This window comes from Telopea speciosissima, chromosome 8, assembly GCF_018873765.1.
Source record: "Telopea speciosissima isolate NSW1024214 ecotype Mountain lineage chromosome 8, Tspe_v1, whole genome shotgun sequence".
Classification (NCBI taxonomy): Eukaryota; Viridiplantae; Streptophyta; class Magnoliopsida; order Proteales; family Proteaceae; genus Telopea; species Telopea speciosissima.
Window position 1 is genome coordinate 24,210,728 of NC_057923.1, and position 12,875 is coordinate 24,223,602.

At 42.2% G+C, this 12,875-nt stretch overlaps 1 protein-coding gene across 1 annotated transcript in view; it reads right to left on the reverse strand.

The window, feature by feature from the left end:
* LOC122672186 (dnaJ homolog subfamily C GRV2-like) overlaps window positions 1-12,875 on the reverse strand; it is a 146,376-nt gene that overhangs the window by 66,531 nt on the left and 66,970 nt on the right. The gene's annotated exons all lie outside the window — the stretch shown is intronic.

A 12,875-nucleotide genomic window follows, 5' to 3' on the forward strand; every position in this document is an offset into this window, starting at 1 on the left:
TTTGGTTTGCTCCTTATGGCTTAAACCATGATTCCTTGTTATTGGAATCTCTTTCCCTGTGATGCTCCTTTCCTACAGCCTTGTTTTCATCCTTATTTTTCTGTAGCGAGCAGTTGGGCTTATCTTGCTTGATCAGCAGTCATGTCCGGCGAAAGTACTACCTCAACTAACACTGACATGATGAGTTGTAACACTCCTAGTGAGTTTCCGTCATTCCCTATTAAGCTCCATCAAGCTTGATGGCAGCAACTATTTGATGTGGTCATGCTCTTGCTTCCTATCTACTGCTGCCCGTGGTTTTACCGGGTATCTTACGGGTGATGTTGTGAAACCTACGACTGCTGATCCTCAGTTGCAAAAATGGATTTCCGATGACTCTTTTGTCATGTCATGTTTGATTAACTCTATGCAACCTTCTATTGCCCTTGGCTATCTTCTCTTGGACTCTGCTGAGAAGATTTGGAACACGGCCAAGGAGACATATTCACAAGCTGGAAATGCGGCCCAAGTCTATGAGCTGCGCAAAAGACTTCATGGGACCACCCAGAAGGAGATGTCACTGTCCTAATACTATTCTGAGTTGCGAAGCATGTGACAGGAACTAGACTTCTATGAGACTTTTCAGGCTACATGCTCTACCGATGCTGCTAGCTTCAAGAAACATGAAGATATAACCGCGTCTATGATTTTTTGGCTGGACTGACTGTGGAGTACGATCATATACGCTCCCATGTCTTCAGTCGGGACCCTTTCCCCTCCTCGGAACAGTCCTATGCCCTTGTTCAACTTGAGGAAAGCCGGCGGACAGCCATGCTACAGCCTGTCTCTCAGGAGAGATCAGCCCTCTACACTGGCTCTAGTTCTCAGTCCAGAGATGTTTCCACTCGTTCCACTGGCCATCCTTCATCTGATTGGGATGGTCCCACTCGTGATCCAGTGAAGTGTGAGTATTGTGGGAAGGAACGCCATAAGAAGGAGTATTGTTGCAAGTTACATGAATGCCCCACCTCTACATGTGGGCGTGGTCGTGGTCGTGGTCGTGGTCGTGGACGTGGTACCTTGGACCCAGCTCATGCACACCATACCGAGGTGACTCCTCCCACATCCACCGACGGTCAGCTCACCCAGGATGATCTGCAGGCTCTCCGCCGTCTGATGTCCAAGTTGGACACCACCTTGTTATCATCCATTATTGCATCTGCCGCATCTGGTTTGACCTCTTCTGCCTCCAACTTTGTCCATTCAGGTATCTCTTTTATTGGTCATTGTGCCTCTGCTATCCCTCCTTGGATAACTGACTCCGGCACCACAGATCATGTGACTGGCTCCTGTAGTTATTTCTCTACTTTTTATCCATGTTCAGGTAAAGAACGTGTTTGAGTTGCTGACGGCTCCCTTTCCTCTCTCTCTGGGAAAGGATCCATTCAGTACTCCACCTCTTTTTCCTTCTTCCGTACTTCATGTTCCCAATTTTTTACTAATCCTCTTTCTATTAGTAGTAATAGTATCACTCTAGACTTAAATTGTAAGGTCACATTTTTTCCATCTCATTGTGTGTTTCAGCACTTGGTGACAGGGAGAACGATTGGCAGTGGTAAATTAAGTGGTGATTTATATTTGCTAGGGACAATCACCCTGCAACTTCGGCTCTCACTCCTCAGGCTCATGAGTTGGATTCGTCTGCATCCTAATCTTTTTAAGAAATGTAATCCTAATGACTTTTTTTGTGACTTTAATGGAGCAATGAATCACAACGGCAGTGGAGTAGGAGACGAAGTCATATCGCCCGAAGATGCTCACATTCCGATCTCCGCTGAACTTCGCCTGCACTAACAACCAGGCCGAATACCCAGCGTGTATAGCCAAGGTTCAAAATCTCGTGAAATTTCGGCAATATTTCGTATATCTCGAGCTGTCCGAGATACGATACCAATCCGAAATGGAAAAATACCATATTTCGACGATATCTCGTGAGATATCGACGAAATATCATGGACACAATATATCGCGAGATATTGAAAAAATCACTAAAAGTGTCACGTGCAATATTTCGGAAATTTCGGTCATCCCATTTTGAAAATTTCAGAAATCTCGGTAATTTCGGTAATCTCGTTTCGAAAATTTCGGAAATCTCGGTATTTTTGGCATTTTTCACCCACAGAAAAATACCATATTTCGACAAAATTTCGGTATCTCGAAAATTTCGGTCAAACCGAAACACCGAAACGAAACGAAACGAGATTTAGTACCATGTGTATAGCTAGGTTACAAGCAATTCACTAATGTTTTTATTTCTATTCAAATTTAAAAGTAATTTGATTGGTATGACCCACGGTTTCATCCTATATGCATCAAATAGTAGGAGTAATTCTGGGAAGAACCAAAATTTGAAATTTACTATGGGACGATTTAGTATTTCTTCATTCATTCCATTTTTTGTTATCGCTACTTTGTGACATTTATTGATTGTCATTCCCGTGCTATACGTGGACATATTTATTGCATCATAAGAGTGAAGCGTTTCAATGTTTTCAGCTCTTTCATCGTATGATTAAAATTCAGTTTAATGGCATTGTTAAGGCTCTCCACAGTGATAATGGTCGGGAATATCTTGAGGGCTCTTTCAGCAAGGTTCGAGAGCCGAGTTTCTTGGTTTTGGGCCATACCGAGTCGAGTTACCAGTCGGTTCCTAGGAGTGCAATTTCTCGGCCGAGATCTCGCCGAATCTCGGTGATATCTCGAGGCTCAAAAACAAGGTATTTTCAATGCAAAAAAACCAATATCTCGCCGAGAACTCGGCAGGTTGGGCCCAAAAGTGCTATTTAATTGTAGTCAGCCCATTTTTCACCCAAAAACCCATTTCCAACATAAGAGAGAGCAGGGACAGAACTCGATAGGCTCTAAACCAAGGGGAAAAACACCTCTCCTTCAAATTTCTTCTTCTTTCTTTCGATTGTTGGCTGGAATGCACTGTTTAGAGTTAGATTGAAGTGCCAAAGTGAAGATTCAAGTGCCAATTTTACTAAATTATATGTAGATTAGGTTGTTTTAGTACGACTCGTCGCATACCAACCTATGGTCCAAAGTGAAACTCATATTTGGACTTGTTTTTTGGCAAATCTGGGCATGCCATTGTGTTTAAATGGCCTGAAATAAGCTGGATACCAAGTTTCAGACCCAAAATATGTGTACAACCCACCGAGTTGGGGGTCCGAGTCCAAAAAAAAAAATTTGCAGCAACTCGGCGAGATCTCGGCTCGACTCGGTTTCTGGCCTGGCCGAGATGCCACCGAGACCCGAGTTTTCGAACCTTGCTTTTCAGTCCTATCTTACTACTGAGGGTATCATTCATCAGACTAGTTGCGTGGGTACTCCAGCCCAAAATGGTGTCGTGGAATGAAAAAAAGGCCACCTGTTTCAGGTCGCACGTGCTCTAATGTTTGAAATGCATTTCCTTAAACACTACTAGAGTGAGGCCGTCTTTACTGTTGCGTACTTAATCAACCGCATGCCTTCTCACATGTTGAGTTCCCATTCTCCTCTAGATGTTCTTCAGCACCGCTCCTCTTTCACTCTTCCTCCGCAAGTCTTTGGTTGTGTGTGTTTCGCAAGCAATCATCGCCTTGCTGGCAAACTTGACCCTCAGGGCTCTGGTGCATTTTCATTGGCTACTCTACCACTCAGAAGGGCTATAAGTGTTACCATCCGCCTTCTGGTCGTATGATCGTCACTATGGATGTTGTTATTCATGAGTCTGCCGCTTATTATGCGGGAGCTTTCTAGTGATGATGTGTTGTTGATTGTTCCTCTTGACAGCCCCACATTGTGTTTTCCTGAGCTAGATACGCACCCTTCTATGCAAGGGAAGAAGCCAAGTACTGACAGTGTACCAAGTGCTAAACCATTGCAAGTGTTTACTCCCTCTCAGTCTCATAAGATCCTGCAAATATTACCACTACTGCTGCTCCACTTAGCCAACTGCTCTCCTCAGAACCAGGACTGCCTACCATCTCATCGGAACCTAGTAATCCTTCTCCTCCTAGTAATGTTGATTATTTGAATTTAGCTATGGCTGTTCGTAAAGGAAAGCGGAGTTGTACCCAACACCCAATTTCTCATGTTGTGTCCTATGATTCCCTCTCTTCCACCTATCTTGCATTTGAGTCTTCCTTGTCTTCTACCTCTATTCCCTAGTCTTGGCACGATGCAGTGGCAAATTCGAGGTGGAAAGAGGCTATGATAGAGGAAATGAGGGCCCTTAGGAAAAATGATACAAGGGATCTTGTCTCTCTTCCTCCAGGCAAGAGACCTGTGGGCTGCAAAAGTTAAGTTTTAATGTTAGGGACGCAAGTAGGAAAGGAAGAAGAGATTGGAGGAGGAAGAAGAAGATGGAGACAAAGAGAAAAGAGAGGAGTGTATTTCGGTGAGAACTCTTGTGTGTTGAGAGACTTCTCAACACACTTAAATAACTTCATTACTACTTAAAAGATAATTATATTCAACTCCTTAGGGAGGTAAAAGATAACAAAGGATAAAAAACAGAAATTACATAAGGAGGAAACTAGACATTAAGCTAGTTCCAAAACTACCCTTCTTCTAACAACTCTAACACTCCCCCTCAAGCTGGAGAATAAATGTCATGCATTCCCAGCTTGCATAGGAGGGTACCAAACTGAGGAGAGGCAACAGCCTTGGTTAAAATGTCTGCCAGTTGATCACCAGTTTTCACAAAAGGAGTACAAATGCAACTAGAGTCTATCTTCTCCTTGATGAAGTGTCGATCGACTTCAATGTGCTTAGTTCTGTCATGTTGCACTGGATTGTGAGCAAAACTAATGGCAGCCTTGTTATCACAATAGAGTCTCATACAGTCATAGGACCTTTAGTGTCAAATCCCATTCCCAAACTAATCTTTCCAACCATATGAGCTCACACACTCCATGAGCCATAGCTCTAAATTCTGCTTCTACACTGGATCTGGCTACAACAAGCTATTTTTTGTTTCTCCATGTAACCAAATTTCCTCCCACAAAAGTACAATACCCAGAGGTAGATCTCCTGTCTATGATGGATCCAACCCAATCAGCATCAGTGAAACCTTCCACTTTCAAGTGATCATGTTTGGCATACAGCAGCCCTTTCCCTGGGGAAGACTTCAAATATCTGAGAATACGATACACAGCTAAGTGGCCACTCTTGGGGGCTTGCATAAATTGGCTCACTACTCCCACTGCATAGGAAATATCTGGGTGTGTCATAGAAAGATAGATAAGCTTTCCCACTAGCCTCTAGTACTTTCCTACATCAACAAGAGAGGGCTACAAGCTTCTCCTAATTTGTGTTTCTGCTCAATAGGAGAGCTTGCTGGTTTGTAGCCTAACATCCCTGTCTCTGTCAACAAACCAAGAACAAACTTCCGTTGGCATATGTTGATTCCTCTCTTGGACCTTAATACTTCAATCCTTAAGAAGTACTTCAAGGGACCCAAATCTTTGACTTCAAACTGTTGAGCCAAGTAGATCTTCAGTTTATCTATCTTTGTTGTGTCATCTGCAGTGACTAAAATATCATCAACATAGACAATAAGAACTGTAATGTTACCATTGCCCCGATTGGTAAAGAGAGTGTAATAAGTTCGACTCTGGGAATACCCATTCTTCAAAATAGCCTGTCGGAAGCGCTCAAACCATGCCTTTGGTGACTGTTTGAGACCATATAGTGCCTTCTTGAGAAGACAAACTTTCCCTTTAGCTGAAGGCATGTTGAAGCCCAGTGGAGTTTACATGTACACTTCCTCTTCCAAGTCACCATGAAGGAAGGCATTCTTGACATCTAATTGATATAATGGCCAATATTTATTGGCAGCTAAAGATAAAAGAACTCTTATAGAGTTGTGCTTAGCCAAAGGAGCAAATGTCTCCTGATAGTCAATTCTATAGACTTGACTATACCCCTTGGCCACCAACCTTGCTTTGTATCTCTCAACAGTGTCATCAGATTTATATTTGTTTGTGTAGACCCATCTGCATCCAACTGGGACACATCCCCTGGGAAGATCCACTAATTGCCAAGTACCATTCTTCTCAAGAGCCATCATCTCCTTAAACATAGCTTGTCTCCACTTTGGGTCAGACATAGGCTCAGTAACATTCCTGGGAATAGAAGCAGTAGAGAGAGTAGCAATAAAGGCAAGACCTATAGGAGAAAGAGCATCATAGGAAACAAACTGGGCTATGAGATTAGTACAAGCTCTTTTCCCTTTTCTAACAGCAATAGGAAGGTCTAAATCAGATGGAGGGGAAGAGATGTCACCTGATCGAGGAGAATGAATCTCAGGATGTGGATCTGGATCTAAAGAGGACTCTTGGCAGGTCTTCTTTCCTTTACTCTTCAAGCTTTCACCTTTTTTGTATTGAAGGTGGTAATCCTTCTCATTGCCACAACCATTTTCAACATTCACACCTAATTGATCATCAGTATCAACCACATCCATAGTCCGGTGTTTTCCAATGTCAAGCATAAAAGGAGAGATAGGGAGACGAGAATGAAGGAACTCAGCAGCCTAATCACTTCCACAATTCTCCCCCCTGAAGAGGATGCTGAGAAGGGGCAAAGAAAGGGACAGATTCAAGAAAGGTGACATCTTTAAAGAGAAGACACCGACGAGAAGAAGGATGATAACACTTGTAGCCTTTGGAAGTAGAAGAATACCTAAGAAACAGACACTCGAGAGCTTTGGGATCAAGTTTAGTGCGATGAGATTTGTTAACATGCACATAACAAACACAGCCACAGACTTTGGGAGGAAGAGAGAAAGTAGAAACCTGTGGAGATAAGGTTTCTAAGGCAGACTTAGAGCCAAGGAGTTTGGTAGGCATGCGATTGATGAGAAAAGAAGCAGTGAGAAGAGTGTTGGAATATGTAATCCAGAATATCGTCGGGTATTTTGGTCCTTTTGGGGTAGTTTTTATGTTATTAAGTGTTTAGTTGGCTGTGTGGGTTTAGTCCCACATCGCCTAGCTTATATAAGTTGTAACTTTCCCTCTATTATAAATAAAGGGCGTCTTTCTCTCATTAAATCAATCAATTCTATTATTTTCTTCCCTCTCTCTAATCCACGGTTCAACCAACATGGTATCAGAGCTGGTCTGATCTAGGTTAGAGAGAAAAACCCTAATTTCTCCCTCCTTTCCTTCCAATCGATCTCTCCTCCTCTTCTCCCTTTTCTCGTTTTTTCCTGCTCCTGTTCTTCTCCCTTTCAGCCCAAAACAGGGGCAGCACTAATGAGGTAGACATAATATCAATGATTTACTGCTGCCCCCCTTTCTCTTCTATCATTTTTCATTAAAATCCTGTCGGACCCTAATCTGCGATTTGGAGTTTCCCTTTTGTCTTTGGAGATCAGATTCCTATCACCTAAAGAAGACTGATCCTCCACTTTTGAAGCACCATATGCAGCCTTTTCCAGCACCTTCCTACCCTATTCCATTGACCTCCTTTCCTTTTTTCTATTTCTCCATCTTTCATTAACCTTTCCAGCCCCTACCCTAGTCGATCTCAACTTGTCAGGGTTTTTCAAAACCCTGCGTCCAATCGATTTTAGAGTTTCCCTTTTCAGATGCAGCTAATTTTTTGGGGGTGATTCCCTACTACTACAAGCCATACTCGACCTAAGTTTGGACCCTTTCTGATGGCTGGATTTGTTTCTACAGCAAAAATTCCTTAACCTGCTAATTTGGTTACCTACCAAAAACCCTGACTTTCAGGTTTCAGTTTTTGCTAACTTTTTTAGGGCTAATTACTCCCACTTCAAGGACCAATCGACCTCAATATTGCACCTATCCAAGTTTTTTGAAGACCCCTACCCCAATCGATCTCTTCTGATAAAAATCGATTTGGGCTAGGGATGTTTGCTGCTGTTCGAGTGCTTTGGAGGTGGTTCTAACATTTTTAGAGAACTCTCCTTCATCAGTTCAAGGCTTGAAGAAGGTCCTTTATGCTGGTGTAGTGTTATAATGCTGCCCTGCTCTACTTCTGCGATTTTTTGGAGTCTCTTCCCTTTGGAGATCAGGTCTCACTCTTACTGGAGATTGATTGTTCACCTTGGAGGTTCCATTCTAGCAGCCTTGGTCAGCATCTATTACATGTCTACATTAGCAATTACAGCCCCCTTTCCCTAAATCGATCTTAATTTCAGGGTTTTCTAAAACCCTGACAACAATTGATTTTAGAGTTAGGGTTTTCCTATCAAGCTCACATTTTGAGGAGAGTCTTATACATATCAGAGGAATATTCAACCCATATTTCAGCATCATTCATCAGTTATTTTTGGAAAAAATTCAGGTTCATTCTTATGGCTCGATTTTTCCAATTATTAACCTATTTTCCTTGTTCTTATGTGGCTGGCTGCTTCAACTACCTATTGGATCTACTGAGTGATTATCTTATATTTGCTAGTTCTATTGAACTTTACTACCTACCTTGCTGGTTCTATTGATTGGCTTCTGTAAGCATGACTGGTTGACATGTTACTGTTGCCTTTATGTGGACTACTGCTACCCTATTATTGAGACTGAGTATCCTACTATTGGAGATCAAATTTCTTTCATTATTGAAGACTCAAATCTACTACCCTAGAGATCAGCTTATTTGGGATTACAACAGTGTGTTGCAAGGTTATTGGTCGCAACTACGAACCTATTCAGTTATGTGAAGCTTTTTTGGTTCATATCCAGCTTACTTTGCGAACTTGATCCTAGCCTTGTTCACTAATTCAGATCTGATCCAAGTTTTTTGTTGAAGCTTCTTACATCCATTGCTGTCCAGATATCTTCGTCAATTCTATTTAGCATGTGGGAGTTTATAGTTTGGAATTTTGCAAACTGGTTCTTCCTTGTGTGAAGATCGATCATGTTTTTTAAGAATGGTGCCTTCTCCTTCTAAAAACCAGACCTGTTTTTTTATAATTCAGATCTGATCATTGGAGATTGGTGTTTTGGAATTAGTTTGATCGATTGAAAAAGGTTGAAGATTACTGTGTTGCATTGTCTTTGTCCATGGTTCATTATCCCATTGCTCTTTTCACTTCACCACCTCCCAAAACATACCTTTGGCATATACCCATAACCCCTTTGGAAGTTAATGGTATTCTCTAATTTGCCTTTTCTTCTTTTTCCATTACCCTTAGTACCTCTTAGAAATTTCTAGAATATTATGTTTTTGCCTTATTTCTTACATCATCTCTGTTATGCCCACGTGTACTACACGTGGGGGGGATTATGTACAGTACACCTGCAGACATTGTAGAAGCAGAACTTGCGGGAACACTTGATGCAAAACATAGAAGATCAGAGTTTTCACCATTGCCAATGGGTATCTACTTTGTTATTGGGTTGAATTTGCCGTAAGGGGGGAGATTGAAGTATTAAAGTATTGAAGATGTTTGGTCATTGCCTGCCTATATGAGGTTCTACAGTTGGGCTGATTTTTTTCCGCTGCTTTTTTGCTGCTTGATTCATCTGCTTGCTGCCCTAGTTGCTTATCTTCAAGATTATCAATCAAAGATTCATCACTGGACAGCTGTTGAAGATTGGTGAAAGTTTGCTGATTAAGGCTGCCCAGGTTTTGGAGATCAATTATTTCAAATTCTTGAAGGTTTATTTGGGAGCTGCATTCATATGTCAAGCTGGATTCTACTGCAACTTAGTTTCTTCCCATTTTGTTCAAGTTGGGCATTAGTACCTTGTATGCGCCAACTTGAGGGGGAGTATTAGTATTATTATGGAGTTTTTTTTTTCTTTAGTTCAAGCTGGATCTTCTTTCTTTACTTATTTGTATAATCCAGCTTGAGCCTTGAGGGGGAGTGTTGGAATATGTAATCCAGAATATCGTCGGGGTATTTTGGTCCTTTTGGGGTAGTTTTTATGTCATTAAGTGTTTAGTTGGCTGTGTGGGTTTAGTCCCACATCGCCTAACTTATATAAGTTGTAACTTCCCCTCTATTTATAATAGAGGAGGTCTTTCTCTCATTAAATCAATCAATTCTATTATTTTCTTCCCTCTCTCTAATCCACGGTTCAACCAACAAAGACCTTCAGACCAAAAGGTCTTAGGAACATGTATGCCAAAGAGAAGACTCCAAGTGACCTCCAATAATTGGTGGTTTTCCTCTCAGCTACCCCATTTTGTTGGGATGTGTCAACACACGCTAGCTGATGGATAATGCCATTGTCAGTAAAAAAGGTTTGGAGGCCACCAAACATATCCAAACGAACAATTTGGATCCGAGTATCAAACTGAGTAAGAATCATTTGATAAAAATTCTTAAATGCATCACAGACATCACTTTTATGCTTCAAAAGAACAGTCCAAGTAGCACGAGAAAATCATCAACAAAAGAAACAAAGTAACGATAACCAAATAAAGAGGTAGTAGGGGAAGGTCCCCAAACATCAGTATGCACAATATGAAAAGAAGAAGCAGACCTATTACCATGATATGGATAAGATGAACGACAGTGTTTGGCAAACATATATGGTTCACATTGAAAAACATGAGAAGAGGCAACAGAAGAAAATAAGTGAGGTAACTGTTTCCTCATTACAACAAAAGAAGGATAGCCAAGACGACGATACCATAACATAACAGAATCCTCAGAACTACTATCATTACGTCTAGACACATGGGACTGAGTTGTGGGCAAAAAAGGTTAAAAAAGATAAAGGCCTTGCTCCTCACGACTACTGCCAATAATCCTCTTCGTCACCAAATCCTGAAATAGACAATAATAAGGAAAAAAGGTGACATAATAGTTCAAAGATTTAGTCAAATGACTTACAGATAAGAGATTAAGGGCAAGGTTAGGGACATGAAGAACAGAGGTAAGAGAAATGGATGATGTAAGAGGGTCCATAGGGATAATGCCCTTACCAGAGATGGAGGAAAGGAAGCCATCAACTACCTGAACCTTATCTTTACTAGAACAAATGGTATAGGAATCATAATAATGGGACATACCAGTCATGTGGTCAGTAGCGCCAGAGTCAATGACCAACGATTGGGCTGCAATAGAAGCTGAGGTGGAGACCTGCAAAGCGCGGGATGAAGAGGAACCAGCCACTGTGGGTGTAGGAGATGTGCTCAGCTATGACATCACCCTGCGAAACACTGCATCTGCCAGAGTGGAATCATCCTAGGTAGCATCAGCCTCAGTGTGTGCTCCTCAAGCTCTGCGAAACACTGCATCTGCCAGAGTGGAATCATCCTAGGTAGCATCTGCGAAACACTGCATCTGCCAGAGTGTGCTCCTCAAGCTCCCTCTCTACGGCTACCACGAACACCTCCCCGTGTACCAGGAGGACGACCATGAAGAGTCCAGCACCTATCCTTGGTATGGCCAGATCGCCCACAATGATCACATTTAAACCTATCTCTACCACCTCCACTGGTGCCACCTGTCTCAACTACACTGTCTTCCCCATGGTTAGGCCCTTGGCCTCTACCACCCCCACAGGTGTCCCAGAGATTTCTCAAGAGATGACACGGAAGCTGATTCCATAGCAACACGTTGAGTCTCCCCACTCTGTAAGTAGCTACAAACCTCATCAAGAGATGGAAGAGGGGACCGGCCCAATATCTGAAGCCTGATTGGCTTATAATCAGGGTTCCATCCACCATCCACCAAGTAAAGAGTAAAGACACGCTCCTTCTCAAGGGTGCGATACGCCTTTGCTTCATCCTCTGGGTTGGTCAATTGAAGATCCCTGTAGTGGTCATACTCCTCCAAGAGACTAATATAGGCATTATAGTACTCAGAAATAGTCCTGTCACCTTGCCTCATTGAATTAATTTTTTGGTGGAGTTGATAGACCTTGGCGGAGTCACCTACCCTGTCAAATGTCAGGGAGACATTGTCCCAAATTGCCTTGGCAGTTTCTTTTCTCATAAATCTTCTCCCAATCTCGAGCTTCATGTCATTACTATAGAATTTTCGGTCTCCCATTTCTCATAGGTAGGAGAGCCAACCTCTGAGGCTTTAATAGCACCTGTAATATACCCAAGCTTCCCTTTACTCCTAAGGGATAGCTTCACTGAATGTGACCAATACAAGTAATTAGTGTTGTCAAGCTTAACAATGGAAATCGGTGGATGTGAGTTCTCATATACAAGCTGAGGAGCCATTGGAGTGGGCTATGAATCAGCTGAACCAAGCCCAGAAGTCGAAGAATCTCCCATCTTGTAGGGGAAGAGACACTTGACCATAAACTAGGATACCAATCCAAATGGGGAGGACACACTCAACCCAAATAACGACTCCAACATAAGAAGAATATTCCAGTACGGTAGAGGTGAAGTAAAAAAACTAAACAGAACTTCACTCCAACATTTTCAGAAATAAAGAACTCCTCAAATTAGTGCCAAAACCTCAAATAGAGGTGCCCAAAATCACTCCACAGCAGCAAAAGAAGCCCATTATGCTCAAAAAGGAGCAAGAAGATTCCAGCAATATCGGGTTTACCTGGGCAGAGAAGAACCTTCACGAAACTGAGTTATACTCAAATGCAAGCAACATCCGGAAAGGGAGAGCATAGGAGGCACAAAGAGGACCAAAAAACGATGCTAGTGAGCTGCTTCAAGAGCCAAATACATGCCAAGATGTAGACAAACCAGGCACTGCAACAGAGAGTTGGCAGAAACCCTAGCAGAATCGTGGTTGCCTTCAAAACTTCATGTAATCTTCAATGCAGCTCAAAGAGCCTTTTTAATCACTGAAATAGGTTGTATAGAACCTATCTCATACAATTGCAGCAAGGTATTCACATAGGGACCTCTTCCTTGGAACCCCTTGAGTTCTAGGATTCCAAAGGAAGGGAAAA